We start from the raw sequence: 18,146 nt of genomic DNA on the forward strand, positions 1-18,146 counted from the left end.
GATGGCTCATGCAGAGGTTCAGACAGATTCATTTGTTCCCCTAAACAAAGTTGTCGCCATCAACCGCCAGACTGCTGACACCAGACCCCTATTAGTGTAGTTTAGTGGTCTGGGCGGGAGACTGAACGTGAACTGACGCAGCAAAACGAGGCGAAAGTACATCCATCTGTTCTGCCCCCCTTGCGCTACAGTGAGCGGCTCCATCTATCCTTTCATCCATCCACCATGCTTTCAATTACTTATGAGACATTAGCTCTGTATGTAATTAATTGGTGCTGTTAATAGTGGATGCATCAAGTTAATGATTGTTAATTAAGGAGATGTTTTGGTGTTGTTGATTAGGCCTACGGGGCACATATCTGTTGTGGTTTATGTAAACCGTCAAGGCCCCTTTTGTCTGCGTTTAATGAGCTAAGTCATGGTTCGGGCTGCCATACTGCAGGTAATACAGCACGAGGGGCTGTTTAATCTGGCAGCAACAGCTCCGATCGGTGTGTATGCTGGAAGTGTTCGATGACGACCAGGACAAAGGAGATAATTCCCTGTCATGCGGCTTCAAAACAAGTGGAACAGACGATTAATTTCATAAACATCTGACAAACCCTGTGATGTCTGCTCGCTGCGGTGAACGTCTCCATTCTTTTTTCTTTTTTTTTTCACCCCAGTCAGCGTGATCGCTCTGAACTTTAGTAATGGACGGCCAAACAAAATATTCCACAAACACACAATGATCACTGTATTTCTCTTTCTTGTGTCTCCGGGGACAAATTGTCATTCTCTTGCCACAGATCAAAGACTCCTGTCAAGTACAGTCACTTCCACAGAGGATCTCTTTAACCTTTCTAATCTCGTAGCACAGGGAAGCATAAATCAAGGACCGACTCGTATCCGAGAAGAGGCGAGGCATCAATTAAGCTGGTTTACATGAGATTAATGATTTCACATCCTCAGGTCTGTTTAGCTTAGAGTGTTCTGTTTTCCTTGGGCTCATCGGAGAAGCTGGATCATAGAGTAAGCTGTGGGCTTTTCATCTGTGTCTCTGTGCTGTAGCTCGGTGCTCGCCTGCCTTTTTTTTCTTATTTTTTTTCCATCCCAGTGCAGCAGCAGCAGTAGAAGTAGCAGCCTGTATGAGGACAGTTGGTGCATATCAATCAGGACGCAGGGCGCTTTCTGATGAAGACTCCATCCTTCTGTGTCTTGCTATTGTTACATGCAGATGCACCACGGGGCTAAATGAGAGAATTTAGAGGCTGGTGTTGCTTTTACAAATAGACCGTAGGGAAGGAAGTGTACTGTAATTTTAGATGATAATAGCACTGTCAGCATGTGTGGGAGTAAAGTATTAGGGTTAGCTGGTGCAAAAGGCACCATCTTGTTGGTAAATGATGGTTTTGGATGGCGGCGTGGTTGTGGCCGGGAACAGTCAGCAGTTTCCAAAATGTTCTGTGGTGTTGGTCTGTGGAAGTGGATGCCTCAACTTCCACCACACCCTCGCGTGTGTGTGTCTGTGTCTGCTGGTCTGTGTGCCTTTTTAGCATCTGAGGAGCATCAATGTTTAACTCAAAGAGTGATGTTTTAAAAGCAAAAGCACATTTCTGTGAGCTCCGCTTTCATACTTGAATATCTGCTTCTTGAATTATGCACCTGAGCCTCTAAAATGAGAGCTTATTTTGATCTACTTGCTGCGAGGGGACTCGAGGTGCCGTCTGTGCCAGCATGGCGGCGACTGTTTGTGCCCTAAGTGGTGGCCGTGGTGGGAAACCTTTCCACTGCTTTTGTGTCTGCGTGCGTCATTCAGAGCTCTGCATCATTCATGCTGCACCTCAAATGAGAGCCTTCTCTGGCTAAATAAAGGCTACTGAGTCTTATGCAACCAAAGTCCAAGTGTGCAATAACAGTACACTGAGTAGAAAGAAGAGACACAACTTGCTGCCGTCGCTCTGAAAATATCACAAGGGCGTCTCGCTGACAAGTTTCACGTAGTTACAGGGTGATTTAACTCTTGCTTGTTCACAGGCACAGCTGTTTCTAAGTATATATTCATAATGTTCAGAAACTAAAATTAAAATTTCCACACAAGGCCTTTGCTAAACAAGTCCTGAAGCTCTGCTCGTCTTTATCTACAGACGAAAGAGCAGTTTTGTTAGTTGGAATCATCGTCACCAAGCTGGTGCCAGTGTTACTGCTGAGAAGCTAATGCTAAATTAGCGGCTAATGGGTCGTTGAACAACAAATGTAGCTGCAGGATCCTGGTTTAATGTGTTAATTTAGTGAAAGAGATAAATGAGGGGTAGCGGGCAGCAAAACCTGACCAGATCACACAGACAACAATTATAGCGCTTAACAAGATAAAAAGGCCAAGAAACAGAAATTGAGTATAAACAGGCTGCCTGGTAAATCCATGACATTTTGTGTACACGCTGGGAAAATGGGCTTGAGGAAAGAAATGTTATGAGAGAATACTGCCTTGCATATTTTCCTTTTCACGTCAAACTCCATTTAGTTTTGATTCTTAACATTATTTTTGTGGTAAATGTATGATGTTCTTTATGTGTGTTACATGACAGCTCTACTTAGCAAGGTTTTTATGTTAAATATTAAGCTCTCCAATTATTATTTTTTATTTCACAATAAACACCTCTTTTTTTCCTTTTTTGCTAATAAGCATAGAGCAGATGGATAAACTTAGCTACAAGCCGGAGAACACTGCGCAGGAGTTTCCATCAGAGCTAAAAAGAGGTTTAACAGGAGTTACATTTATCAATTGCCCAGACAAGTCCACATCTAAGCTCTTTGTCTGCTGAATTTAATGATTTATACTTCTGCAGTGAATCTGCATAGAGCATGTAACGTGGTCAGCATTTGTATTTATGTGGGAAAAGTTTTTAAAGAACCTTTAGTTACATTTCTGGAGAGGGGATTACCGTATACGTTACAATGTAGATTACAGTTTAGGTTGTGGTGTAGATTAGGGTGTTGGTTGCGAAGTAGGTGACAGCGTAGATTACAGTGTATGTTACAAAAATCACTGATGCAAAACCCCAGTTTAACGTGGCTGCGTTTGAATAGTGGATCGCCGTTAACGCGGGTCTCCCCATGCGAGGGGCTGCACGACGTGAACCGCGTTAACTCGCTAATGGAGATTTGCCAAGCTAATGCGGTTATGGCGTTAACGTCATTTTAACGAGTTTAACGCTGACAGCTCTAAATTAATCATATTCCTGTAGCCATGTTTATCCCTGCTGTAAACGGAGACTAAGACTGACTTGCTTTTAGAACCAGTCTCAAGTGGCTAATCAGGAACCTGCAGGTTTGAGCACAATTCATTTTTTAGCCCCTGGAGTTTTTGCGTGAACGTGAACAAATGTATATGTAAATGTTATATTTACAGCTTGCTCAGCTGCCCCGAACAGGTTAAACTAGTAAAATAAATGCCCCTTGAATATAGTTTAGAGTCAAGATTAGATTTTGACCAATAAAGTCAGCACAGATCTCACAGAATCGGCTTAGCTACATCACCAGTTAAGTTTTGTGTACTACTTCCAAGCTTTTTCAGTGTTTTTTTACAGTCCAACTACTTTTTGAGCTCCCTCCCTACAAGAAAGATCCCTTCAAAATACCAATTTACTGTGACTTTAAACTGTCACTTTAATCCACTATCTCATTGTTGACAGACTTTTTCTCCAGGCTTTGTTTTCCTCCTGCTTTGCTTTTCCCTTTCCCTCATCCACTTACAGTATTTTTCGACATAACCTCACATGCACTTGAATCAGAGCAATTGCCCGCCTCCTCTGCTGTAATAACAATGGTTAAGACAGAAAACAAGCCCTTTCCCTCTTGCTGTCTTTCAGTTACGGGATCAAAGATAGCTTGAGAAGATGTGGATGGGAGCATATCTGACAACGCCATGCACATAAAGGCCGAACTAACAGCTCTGCATGGTTACCGCTCGCTGTTATCTCATGAGGGGAGAGCAGCTCTAAGAACTTTAGTAGGTCCAGGAAAACTCTGTGCACCAAAAAACAGCCTGATGACCTCTCAACTCTTGGAATGGGTTGCTGTCACCTGGGTGGTAATTACCTGCCAATCAGGGCAGTAGATGGACCTGCAAAGAAGATCGGGTCCAGTCACCGGGATAGAAAGAGGAAGAAAAAAATAGGAGAAAGACAGAGAGGCTCATAATGAGGCCTGTGAAACAGACACAGCTGTCAGAAACAGAGACAGTCGGGCTAGAAACACATACCGTTGTTCCTCATCCATGGATGCCAATTTGGGGGCTTTTATCTGGGGACACCATTGTGTTCCATTTTAGGGCTCTGATACTGTACGTTTGCTATTGTATAAGGCAAACTGCAAAAGGGATACAGCAGTCCTGCCTGCCATCGAGCAGATGATTAGAAAGAAAAGGGGAATACAGGAACAAAGACCGAAAAACTAGGCTATTTCTTGAAATAATGTTTTGCCACCAGAAGACTATTTTGGAAATATTGGAGGATATAATGAACAGCTATAGATAATTCATTGATTTCACAGTTTTATTTTTGCTGTATTTTCAGAAACATTTGCCGCTGCACATTTTGTTCTTCTTTTGAATTCATTATTTAGACCTGACCATCAATATTGCATCGGCCACAGTTCCTGGAGCGCTGATCTCGACTGCACATCAACTTTGACTTTCAGGCACTGTCGCTGAGGTTGTGTGGGCTCATGTAGAGCTTGGAAGCTCTCTCTAGTATATTTTAAAACCAAGTTTGGTGGTACAAATGGTGCATGTAAGTCAGAAAACAAAGGGTCTCAAACCACTTATCAGTGTTGCAAAGTAGTATAATTCATGCTATGTGTTACTTGTAACAAACAATAATTGGAGACTGATTTTTATGCCAGTAGTTATTGTTAACTTGTGCAGGGAACATGGGATCTTGTTGGCTTTGGAACAGAGGGGGGATCTGGACTGTTGGCGTCTTCAAAGCTACATCCAGGGGATAAAAAAACGCAATAAGGTGGAGTCAGTCTGCAGGGTCAAGTTGTTAATTACATAGAATCTACTTGTGATAATACAACAATGAACTATGAAAATCTGTTTCTCATACATAGAAATTCCCGTTAAGCATAAATTCTTACATTCAGACTCCAGCCAGAACTCCATAGATCTGAAAAAGAACTTCACAAATATTGATGTAGCCACTGCAGGAAGGTGATTTCACTGCAAAATGATGTAGGTCTTCAGCAACTTTGGTTTTACATAGGAATATAACCACAATAAAACCAGTTGTATTGACTCAACCAGCTGAGTCCAGTGGAGTTAACAATCCAGGATGCTCAGGATTTGAGAAACAGATCCATGACTGAACAGGATTAAGCAGGACTTTGAAAATGTCCCATTGACGGTTTCCTTAATCTTCTGTGTGTAATAGTTTAAGGTAAACTGTGGAAAAAGCCATGCCGCACAACATCCATCAGCAAAAAGGTGCAATGCTGGGGCTGATCTGCCAGACGTTGGCTCTTGAACAAGTTCGATTGGTGATTTTTGTTGATAATGGATTGCACAGAGGCAAAAGTTAAGCCAGGTTTAGCTGCTTTTTGCCAGAGTTTGCTGTATTTAGGCACATCACTCACTTTTGTTCTTCTTTTTTCTTTCCGCTTCTTCTTTTCTAATGGGCTTGTTTTCTTCTCCTTTATTTTTCTGATTTTTGCAAATGTCACCGTGAACTCAGATTCGGTCTACAAGGACTCAAAGCTGTGCCTCTGTGAATTCCCCTCGTGCTCCAGGGCCTGCTGGTTGACTTTTTGGGCCCTTTCACGACACATTCTGTAAGTCAGCGATTCTGCGGGCTTTCCTGTGGGAAGTACTCACAATTAACAGCGCTCTAAAACAGTGACATTTCACTCGGGCACTGATCATGAATGTCACATCAGATTCAGTCAGCGCTTAGGGCTTTGACTGGACACTGGAACGCCTTCACTGAGAATGGAATAAGGGGCGCCATTTTTTCCCCCCCATGACCTCTTATTGTGGTGGAAAGAACTGCCTCATCTCTGCAGCCTTGAAGGAGGGCTTGCAGGTAGCAGGTGGAAGCGTGAGGATCAGTGGCCTGTGACGGACTGTGGCAGAAGTTGCAAGCAAAAGAGACCGAAAGGTTTTGGAGGCACCACACACATCAGACCGAATCCAAAAGAGGAGTAATGACACAAGGGGAACAGGAAGGCTGGAAGCATAAGCACTGATTAAATTTATTTCTGTGCTGCAAATGAATAATTTCTCACCAGTGTTACAATAGCTGAAGGCAATAACACTGGAGAAAATCAGCAACAGCGAGGCTCGTTTCACCTCCCAGTTAATCACTCATCATTGTAAAATCCCCGAGACCGGTGGCCACTAGTTTAAGCAAATATCACATAACAACACGTCAGCAATGTTTTTGATCCTCATCAAATATCCACCAGGGTGGTAAGAGGCCATGTTTAATTCATAGTTTTTGTGAAGTGAAGTGTTAGAACAGTGCTCCAAATTGCTCCGAACATGGGCAGGCAACATGAGACGATGAAAACCTCACTAATTGTCATTTCCTTTGTTTAAAGTTTATGATTTTCTTGCAGAAGCCCGGCCTTGTGAGGGATGACAGCACTTCATTTCAGGCTGTTGGGGCTGTTTTGATCTTCTCACTCTGTCACTGCCATTTCTGTCCTCCGCTTTGTTATCGTCTATCTCATTATGACCGCTGTTCCTCCTTCCTTGTTCTGCTTGGCTTGCTGGCTGACAAGCTCAGCGTAATGGAGATGGGTAGGAAAGGCTCCAAACGTCGCCCCCGAGCACAGAGATATGAAAGAAAAAACTGAATGGCTGTTAGAGTTATGGTAATAGATTCATTTGGACTTATGATAGTTTGAGCTGGCTGCTTCCCTCTACTCTCTTTTTCTTGTAGTTTTTTTTTTTCTTATTTCTCATCCTCTCTGGCAGGATGCCAACAGGATATTGGGGATGGAGATGAGCAATGACTCACCGTGATTTGGAAGATGTACAAGAAAACACTGTGAATCCATGTTGCCTCACTTTGGGATCTGTGTCGCTGCTTTTATAAGAAAGAAAAGGTCCAGCGAGCTGATGTGCACTGAAGCAGGAAATAATACTGTAACTATACGACTAAGCTGTGTTCACAGCAATGAGCCATTGAGTTTTTGAAGAACTCGTACACACAGGAGAGGATCCCGTGCATACAGCAGAATGACTGGTGTGTCTCGTTAGGGCTTTAACATGTGAGTCTGCACCACCCTTGTCCGAGAAAGGTTGTTCTCAGTCAAAAAAAAAAAGCCCACAGTAATCTCCTGCACTTCTTCCCCTTCTTTTCTTGCTTCCCTTCGCTTAACACACAGGGGTGAGGATTTTTTGATGAGCTTTCGCTTGCTGCAGTCCGTCTCATACACACATGTGCAGCTGCTGCAAAGTGTTTACATTATAGATCGGCAGAGGGGGGAAAACAGCAGCCGTAGATACCTGGAGGTGATCATTGGGAAATTAATTTGAGGCGACACAGGCGAGTGGCAATTGATTGTTTACCTCCTGTGTTGCTGTGATGCCCGAAGGAAGGCAGCTCGCCTTCATCTGGAGCACCTCTACAATAAAAAGAAACACAGACACACATATACATACATATATGTATGCACACACACACACCTCAAAGCTACAGCACCAGCATGAGACATGTGAGGAATACCAACAGAGCCTTGCTGGAGCTCGAGGGGAAAATAAAAGAATCCAGGCTGACATACTACTTTCATTACACTGAGGATTGTAGAACTCATGTTTCTGTGCAGGAAGACTAAGTTGACAGCAAAAGAAAAAAGAAAAAAAGAAGTGAACTCTGCCGTTTGTAGTGATTGGTAATTTAACAGGTATCTGGCCTCGGATCTTTCACCATTTTTCTAGGAGGACTGCATAAAATAGACTGCTCATTACATGTGTCCGCGGCTTTGAAAATAAGTGCTGAATTAACATTACGAGCCGTGTTTATGGATCTTTGATTAATGATGCTCCTCCCCGGCCGTCTGCTCCCTAATGCAATATGTATGCATTGTTTTTCCTGCGGTTTCCTCTGTGACTCTGAATGGACTCCAACTAATTACATGTGCAGCAAAATGAAAAACACAAACTGCTTTTGCGCTTTCAATTTGCATCAATTCAGGCTTTAATGTCACTTCATTTGAAGCCTGATAAAAATTAAAAAACCTCCTCATGAAGATCTGTTTCCACGGGGGGAGGTGTGCACGCGTGTGAAGATTCAAATGCCTGCGTCTTCGCTTTGTTCCGGGAGACATGCTCGATGTGGAACCGGAGTCAAGCCGGAGTGCTGCAGCGGAGCTCGGCTGAACCTCATTATAACTTTTCAATTAGAGGTTGATTGAAGTCTGGGGCAACTACAGACTCAGAAACTCTCCAACCAATGGGAGCCTTTTTAATCATTCCCTTTGGTTCAAGGGGAAGCTATAAATGAGAGACAGTAATGAATGGTACTGCACTGCAACAGAAAAGGGGAGTGCTAAATTTGTGTTTTTGTTGAGGAAGTTAATGTTTTTGATCAATAGAAGCTGCCTCGGTTTGAAGCAACCGAAAATGTGAACAATGTCATTCATACGCACGTTAAAAAAAAGAATCTCTTACTGTACAAATGCGAAGATGTGATGAAACATCCTGCTTTTTATTCATTTGGGAGACACGAGCTGCAGCGGCAGCATCATCGTCTATCTATTCCCCTGATGCCATCTGCTCTGCGCCTGCCTCATAACTGTCAGAATAATTCGATAGAGCCTTTCAGAGACGAGGCAAAAAAAAAAGGGTGGCCGTGGGTATCACAGGCTCCTGTCCTAATCTGATTGGCCACCCCCTGGTGCTCCACCACCCATCCTCCTCCACCCAGTCAGCATTCCTTCCTTTCTGCTGCTTTGTAAGGAAGTTATAAAACAAAAATGTTGAGAAACAGTATTTCTTGGATGGGAGGTCAATTTCACCCATCTGTCAAAATACCTTTGAAGAGCTGGAGTTCAGTCTGACTGAACTCTCTGCAGAGTGCCCAATTTAAACGAAATGGGGAGACTGTGGTCTATAGTCTGCAGGGTTGGCTGGTTGGTTTGTTAATATGTGCTCCTTCAGCCAATAGGATGGGGCACTCTCACTGATGGGACAATTGCCAGTTTGCTTTTGTACGAAATTTGGACTTAGTGGAGATTTCAGCTGTAGGGCTGTGCGATACTGCACACATTGACACCAAGTATCGACACAGGGCCAGTAATGCCAATACTGATATTTTTAACCGATAAAAGCAGCTCGTGTATGGGAGAGCAGTGTGTCATGAGATGAGTCATTTGCAAATTCAGATTTTAAGTTATTTTTAATATAACTTGTTTTTTTTGGAAACCTGGAGTGTAAATGTGCCAGCTTCTGTTGTTTAAATGTGCTACAGGCTATAAATAAAAAAAGATGTGACAGTCAACACAAAAAGATTCAGATATTTTTCACAGTGCATGTTTGGGGTATGTTTTTTAATTAAACAATATTTCATACAGTTCTGTGAGCTACATACTGAACTTAGAAGACAGAAACAAAGTATTGCTCCTATGGCACCAATATCATAATAAGTTATCAATATTTAAATTGATAACTTATTAACTGTCTACCATGGTTTCTCGATTAAAGAAGTTGCCTTTTATCTAATAAAAAAGCAGCAGCTGCAGTTATTTCTTCTTCTCTCATCGAAATGCAAAAATTATATCACTTTTTGTTTATCATTGCTCAGTTCCTGTGCTGAGTCACCATTTGATATGTTTCTGTCTTCCCATGAATATTGGCAAGTGCCCAGCCTGTGGAGCAGTTATGTTATTCCTTTATTTTTGTCTTTATTTGTTTTCACAAAAAAAAAAAAAAATCATAAGAAGCCAATTCTGGGTCGTGTGCTAGACAGGAGCGAAGATTGTGTTTGTGCGACCAAAAGTGTTGGATATTCTCCCTCAGATGCTTTGGGACATTAGAGAGGAGCTATGCAGTGAAAGTCTCAAGTTTTTTTTTTTTTAAAAAAAGGCGGAGCACGCTCCTGGTCTCGCTTCCCACCTGAGGCGCTGCCTGCAGGCTCGGAGTCGGTGTACTCTTCACCTGGAAGCTACTCTGCTGTTGCTCAAAGCTAAAACTCAGCTCTCACTTTCAACAGTGATCCTTGACACCAAATTTGGGTCAACCTCGAACAGAAGTTCATGTTCGCTCCCTGCATAGGTTCAAGGTCCGTGACGAAATAACTGAATTCACCCAGTGCAAGTGGTCATAATGGGAGCAATCTAAATGTTAGGGGCTGCACTGGAATCTGTCATGGACATACCAGAGATGATGCTGAATGGTTTTCATAGGCTGATTCATCTTTAAAATGCCGAGGGCTCACATTAACCAAAGTAATGAGAGTATGAGCAACAAAAACTCAGGTTTCATGCTGGTTTAAGTCTTGGTTTGACTAGTAGGAGTAGTAGGAGTAACCCTTGAAGCTCTTTTCTGAACCTAGTGGTTTCTGTCATATTTTAGGCCTTTTTGAGTCTTCATTGAGTACAGAGGAGGTCATCAGATGTCATCTTAATGAGGGAAAGAGTTAAACACTTAACTTTTTTTTCTACGTTTGGCTCTGCGTGATGTCAGTGAGAGGGGATATGCTTAATATGGTCATCTCAGGCACACAGAACCCCACCCACCTGCCGTTGTGTTTGTAGGGGGCAGCCAATCAGAAGTAAGCAAGCCTAAAAGGAGACGTGGAGATGAGCTACAACAGTGGACTGAAAATCTGAGAAAATTAATTAAATAAGAATATTATAAACAATGACTCATGCGAGGCCACTGCAGTGGAGCGTCAGATGTGCATAATAGTTCCCTTTTAACATTTCAGTGTCAAATAACTAGGTTAAAAGATTTCATACGCTAGAAAGCATTTTACTTATAATTAATGTAAGGTATGTGACAGACTCAGGTGACCATGGCTGGTTTAGGTCATCTAGAGATAACACTGACAGGTTTTTCCCTGCTATCATTGGGTACAGTTTCAATCAACTAGAATTTTCTTTTACTCACTACAGCCCTAGTGTCAAAGTTTGCAGTGAAGCGAGGGAACTCTTTTTTCGTTGTTGGAGGTAAAGAGACACAAAATTACCAAAAACCAGATTAACAAAACAACAAATTGTTAGCCACCAGATGTGAAATTGTTCCAGAGTGATGCACAACACTACAGTCCTGCACCGAAAAGCTTGTCTGCTTTTTGACAAAAAAACTAAACAAAATTCAAGTAAAACTTATGCGAAACAGCAAAACAGCCGAAATCAGGACATCGTTCTGCTGCTCCTCTGATTCTGACAAGATACAGTATGTTTGGTGATGTCAACTCATCTCGTGTGCTGGCAGATCGTCTCATCCCACTCACCGCCTGACTGACATCCCTCTGTACTGCTTCCTGTCTCTTAGGTAAGTGGCAGGCGACGCTGAGAAATCTAACACGTTTTAAGGACGAATGTTTTGCCATTAGTGTGGGTGTTTTTGTCTTTCCTGTTCCTTTCACACTAATGGGCCTCCTCTGCCTTCCTCCCCGCCCTCCCCTCGTGTGAACGAGTCGTCCTCCGGTGCAGTTGGTGTAAGAGCCGGGCTCAGACAGCACAAGCCTGCCAACAGTCTGCTGCAGATTCCACCAATCCCTCTTCACAGTCGTCTTATCCCGGGCCTCATTATCCCAAGGCTCTGGCAGTCACCAGCTGCACAGAAAACATCCACAGAATCTGCTCTGAACAGGCCCGCAGCATCTATATTGTGTGTTGAGCAAACCAGTCACATACATCTCAGTCCACTGGGGGGAGTCCCTTATGGACTCCTTCGTTCAGTGGGATTTGGAGGAGTCCTCCCTGAGAAAGAAGAGAGCCTATTTCTGTAAAACACCAGCATCGCACTCATGCGCTCATTTGCTGTTTCTATGGTGAAGCCACTTTCTTTATTTCTCTCACCCTCATTTCAAACATTAATCTTCACATTTCATATTTAGGAGCTTTGATCAGTTTTGTGTGCTGCACATCATCATGCAAGTTGTTTCACACAGCCGGGGGCTACCATCATTATTATCAATCAAAGTACAGTGCATTGCATTACAAAGCGCCAGCAACCAGCCGCACTTTTCTTAATTATACATCACATGCAGAGTCCTGCAGGCTTCAAAAGGTGAGAACGAGAGTTTGGACAGTGTACCGTGCGCTCTTTGTAAGTGGACTCGAGCACCAAGGTGTTTCCTTGAAAGTGTTTGAGGGCATCCGGCTTCCGATGAAGTCTTTATATTCTGCTCCCTCAGACGCCCTCGCCCTGCTCTCTGTTCTCACGCTTTACACCCGCCTGTGTGTTTGCCGTCTCTCTCTTTTCTCATTCGCCCCTTTGAAGTCGGGCTTTCTCGACTGAGCTTTCCAGCACTTGTCATTAGGAGCAATGCTCCCCCTTCCTCCCCTTCGTGCACGTCTCATTTCACCCAGCGGTGGATGGGTGGGGGGGGGGTTATAGTCTCACCTAGCGACAAGCTGGGGGTGGGGTGGTGGGGAAAAAAGTGAAAACAGCACAGTCGTCTTCTTCATTAGTGCCTAATTACATTTCCTGCTTATAGACAGAGACTGCTCCTTTGATGTAAAACTAATTAATTGAGATTTCTAAAAAAAAAAAGAAAAGAAAGAAAATACAGTAGAGGGATTAGCAGAAGCACCGTAGTTATTAAGGTTGTGATTATCTGGTCTCTAAAATAGTATTTTAACAATTTAGGTGATTAGACAAAACCAGAACAATGAGAATCAATGGTGATTACAGAGCGTTTCGGGCGATGTCAGCCTCTGAACCTATATAACACTGCTTGAGAGATCCATCACATGCAACAGACTGACAGAAAACCATTTGGTAGCAGAACTAATGTAGCAGATCCCACAAGTACAATGACTGCAGGTCACAGCGAGGTCAGAGAGGGATGAGATAATTTACTGCCCTACCGGTGATCATAAAGTCATCATAACAAACTGTTAAGCTGAGCATTAAGGTTTGACCTTGACCAAATAATTTTTATTCCACATACTACTGAAGTGTATTCTGGCTCTTTTCACCACATCTCGCCCACTTCAACAGCAGTTTCGAGTTTGACCTGAAGTTGGATTTATACAAGGGGGTTCTATAAGGGTTAACAGCAGAGCTTCAAAGCTTGACATCCAAATCACACCCTGTGGTGGCGCCAGTCCATCTTCTTCAGTATTACAGCGTTTCCTCCAATCACACTTTTTACTTTAAAAAATGCACTTTCAGGCTCCCTTTTTCAACTTCAATAAACTGCTGTAGCTGACACCCCGCAGCAGTAATCATACATGTATATTCAGCCTGAAAGAGGGTTGTGCAAGGTTTATGCATTTGGCATGGTGGTGGAAAATAATTTAAATATTTGAACATCCTGACGTATCGTTGTGATCTAATGGTTTTCTTGTTAATCTAAATGCTTTTCTCCTGCAAACAAGCATCTGCTGCACATAATTTTTTTTTTTATGTAGTGAAATCATTGGGAGCAAAACAGCTGCACTTGGGAGTCCAGCATCACTGAAAATGTTGCTAAAATAATATTTTTCTCTGTAGCTTAGATTCTTGGAAATAATCAGAAAGCAGCAATTTCAAAAATTCTGGCTATCTGATGATTTGCAGGAAAGACCACTATTATTTCCTGGCGTCCAGCGTACCGATTAGATGGGGTGTTTCATCCACTGGCCATTGTTTGTGGATACATTGTTTTAAAACAAATGGAAAGAGAGAGCCAATGCTTTCAAGACTGCATTTCATCAATTCCTCTTTTGCTCTTCTCAGGGACTGTTTTGCTACATGTTATCTGCCTGCTCAGGACTGACTGGTCAATACTACACTGCAGCATTCACTTCTGTTCAGTTTTATTTATGTAGCACCAGTTCACAACAACAGTCACAAGGTGTCACAAGGTACAGACCTTAAAAACTTTACCTTATTAGAGAGAAAACATCAACACAAACTTGGCTACAGTGGGGAAAGAAGAACTCCTTTTTAACAGGAAGAAACCTTCAGCAGAAACATGATCAAGGAGGTGCAGCCATCTGTTTGAACTAGTTGGGGGTAGAGAGCAAAAAGAAAGACAGAGAAAGAGAAAATAGAGCGACAAAGACAAAAAAAAAAAGTACGGAAGAGAGAAGACAAAAAGTTAATGATAGGCAATAGTGGCAGTGAAAAGATGTGGGTGGAGAAGAAACACTTGGAAGTTCCTCAGCTGCCTGAACCTAGGAGCACAAGTAAGGCTACATCCACACTAGCCTGGATAGATTTGAAAACTGCGTTTTCGTCAAAAAAAGCTCCGCGTCCACACTAGCATTTTCAGTCGTTTTCACAGAGTTGAGCGTCCACATTGAAACGGCCGAAAACGCTTACGTTCCAGTACTGCACATGCATGAAACGCAAAAATATTCGACCGACCTCATTTAGTCTGCCGCTTATTTACTTTCTGGCTCTTTGAAACATCACGGCAAAATGAAAAGCACCGAGTTTTTTAAATGGACTAACAATGAGGTGGAGTTGTTGCTGCGAGTAACACAAAAGTACAAAGTTTCAAAAGAGAGTGAGAATTAAAAAATTTGAAGAAAAGTTATCTGGAACATGTACAGACTGATATTAATCTTTAATAGGGCCATCAAAATTCAGAGCAAACAAAACAAATGCTGTATAATGCCCTCGCTATTGTAGTTTAATTGGTCAAATGACTGCATCACATGACTAACATGCGCCATCGTTTTAGAAAGTCTGCATTTTTGCTGTCCACACTGCGACACTAAAGCACCGTTTCCAAATGTATGCATTTTCAAGAGCATTTTCAAAACGCTGCGTTTTCCATCAGCGAAAACACCGTCTAAGGCTACGTCCACACGTGCACGGGTATTTTTGAAAAAAGAGATTTTCCGTTTTTGCTTTTTTTAAAATCCCGTCCACACTTAAACGGAAAAACGAAGGAAAACGCTGCTAAGAACATGCCAAAGCAAAAGTTGGCGATATATTCCTAACTGTGTAGAAATGTTGGCCAATCAGAAGTCTAGAAGCCTGGGCGGGAAAGAGTAAACAAAGATGGCGCATAGAAGCAGAACTGAGTCCTATGTGTGGCGGGACAGAAACTGTTGTATATGTAAGCAAGTGAACTGCAGAGAGTAAAATTAACAGTAACAGTATTTTGTCTAGGTCCGCCATTGTAGAAATCCATTTCACCGAAACAATAACGTGGCGCACAGTGTGACATCAAAAATGGCGCACACCTTTGACGCTGCGTTTTCTCCGTTTTCCTGGTCCTTGTCGAAAATCTCCACCCTCCACCCAGTTTTTAAAAATCTCAGTTTTCAGTGACCGAAAACGCCGAAAGGTGCAAACACATAGAGAAATCTGTGTTTTCAAAAATACCCGTGTACGTGTGGACGTAGCCTCAGTGTGGACGGGAGGCCAAAAGGGAGAGAAAACGATGCGTTTTCAAACAAAAACGCATTAGTGTGGACATAGCCGATGGTTCCAGGTAATGTGATCCAGCACTACCTATCCGGTTGTTAAGTCTGACGTCACTAGCCGTGTCTGGGCCTAAACTCCGCTGCAGGTCCATATATCAAACGATCACTATGGCATTACTGAGAGTTGAAAAACTGTCTAAAGTCTTTCATCTTTAATAAAATGATCAGCGTTCTGCTCTACTAGGTGTAACAATTGAGTTTAACATCCAGGCATCCATGAAAATGGAATTTGTGACATTTAACGGAGTTAGAAGTTAGCAGGAAGTTAGCTCGCTAGCTTCTATCTAAATACAATATAGCATGTCCTGACTGCGGGGTTTTGGAAACAAATTAAAACGTACAGCTCTGTTATCACTTCCAGCATAAATGAAGACAGAAAACTAAACAGCAGTGATGTTTGTAGGGTTACTGAAGTTTGGCTAGCTGGTATATAATGATGTGCTACGTGACCGCTAGCGACACAGCTATGTTAGCATAATATAAACAAGCTAACTTTTTTTCCACTGATAAAAGTTAACGTGAGTGTTCTCGGTGGTCAGGAACAAATGTAATCGCATGGCAGGATGCTGTAAAAGGACCAAACTTCAACCAGGAGAACAACTGAGATAATCCATCCACAATACGAGGTTAGTCATTCCTATACTGCTGCATGGGCTGGGCTGTAGTTACATCCTAAGGTTTTAAAAACTGAGCTTAAATAAATGATTAGCGGTAATAAAAGCCGAGGGAGGTCAACAGTGATCACTGACTGTTTTAGGAGCTTTTTGAGATCAAATAGAAGAAAATACATAACATTAAACATGTTAACAACACAAAAGCCATATTAAACGCAGACTACTTTAGACCCGGAAGTAGGATTCGTCACGTCATCACTTAACGACTGGATAAGCTTTATTAAAAGGAGCACTTGAAGCCCTATCTTAAAGGAAAAGAGAGTTTCTTCCTCCTGAATTCAAACAAAGACCTTCTACCATGGTAGAGGGACCTGGAAACTGAAAGCTCTGCCTCCCTTTCTTCTTTTAGAAAGTCTAGGAACCACAAGTGCAGTCTAAGAGCAAAGAGCTCTGTTGGGATAATATGGTACAATGAGTGCTTTAGGATGTGACAGGGCCTGATTGTTTAAGACTTTGTATGTGAGGAGAAGGATTTTCAATTCAATTCTGGTATTTAACAGGGAGCCAATGAAGAGAAACTAATACAGGGGAAATATGATCTGTACTTCTATTCACTGGAGGCTTTTTAGGGAACATTCAGAACAACCTGATAATAATGAATTACTTTAGGTATCCTAGAAGACAGGATGTTTCTAATTTTAACCATACTGTGCAGTTGAGAGAAGGGATGTTAAGGACATATCAGTGGCAACCCGCCAGGACAAGCAAGGCAAGCAGTGCTTACTTCTCATAGTCCTCGCTGTCTCTGAAGGCATGTCTATCCACCGTCTCCCCTCAACACTGACTGAAGCTGAGGGGCCAGTAGCTTGTTTTATGTGTCTTCTGGATAAGCCAGTGGTCTGAGACTGTAAACTCATGGGAGAACAATGTGTGAGATAAGCTGCCGCTGGTCTGCTTTCACTGTCTGACAAGCAAGTGAACAAGCTTCAGTGCTTTAGCATCATAAGAGATGAGTTTTGTGTTGTAGCCACCATGGGTCAACATGTGTGACGTGTAGGAGATGGAGTGAAAAAATAGTGGATAACTTACATTAGCAAGGAAACTGTAACCATGATGGCGAGGGGATAGCAGCTCTGATTATGTCCATAAAACAAGACAACAAATTAATATTGTAATTTTCTCCATAGATATTGACAGTAAATGTCACATGCTGATCAATCTTTTAAACTCAGCAAATTTTTTGGTATTAATATTTTAATACACTGCAAAAATTCAAGCTGTAGCCCTGCATTTCTGACCTTAAGAAGAACTGATTTTTTTATTTTTCAAATATCCTAACAGGACAGCTGCTGCAAACATATACTTTACAGAATATGATGCTGGACATTAAGCAGTATATAAAGTTTTTAAAATGAGCTCAGTCTTAAGCATATGCAGCTATCTATTGCATCTATTTAACACTGATAGAGGGTTTTTTTCAGCAGATGAATTATTTTTACTTTTGATACTTAATGCACAATTTTCCATTAATATATTTTTTGGAAACAATGATGATGTTTTCATGGTATTTTATTGGTTCTTACCCTAAAGGTATAGTTTAAAAGTTCCTCCACCGCTAGTCATTTTCAATGAATTGTAAATAATTTTTGGTAATATTTTAATTTTTGAAAGATATTTATTTAACTATAGTAGTAGCAGTAAAATTTTACATAAGAAGATCACTGGTAACCTTCACTGGTGCTCTTTCTGTGCTATGATGAACTCTAAATCCCGATTGGTTTTCTGAATCCTGATTTATAACAACTTGTCCTTTCCATTTGCTACCAGTAGAAGTGACTCAAAGATGCTGCTTCTAGTCCATGAATCTCTTAATTGCCTGGAGCCAGATTACATGTCTGACATGCTTTCAATTTATCAACCCAACAGCTTTCTCAGGTCACTAGACAGATG

This window comes from Astatotilapia calliptera, chromosome 6 (genome assembly GCF_964374335.1).
Source record: "Astatotilapia calliptera chromosome 6, fAstCal68.1, whole genome shotgun sequence".
In the NCBI taxonomy this organism is placed as follows: Eukaryota; Metazoa; Chordata; class Actinopteri; order Cichliformes; family Cichlidae; genus Astatotilapia; species Astatotilapia calliptera.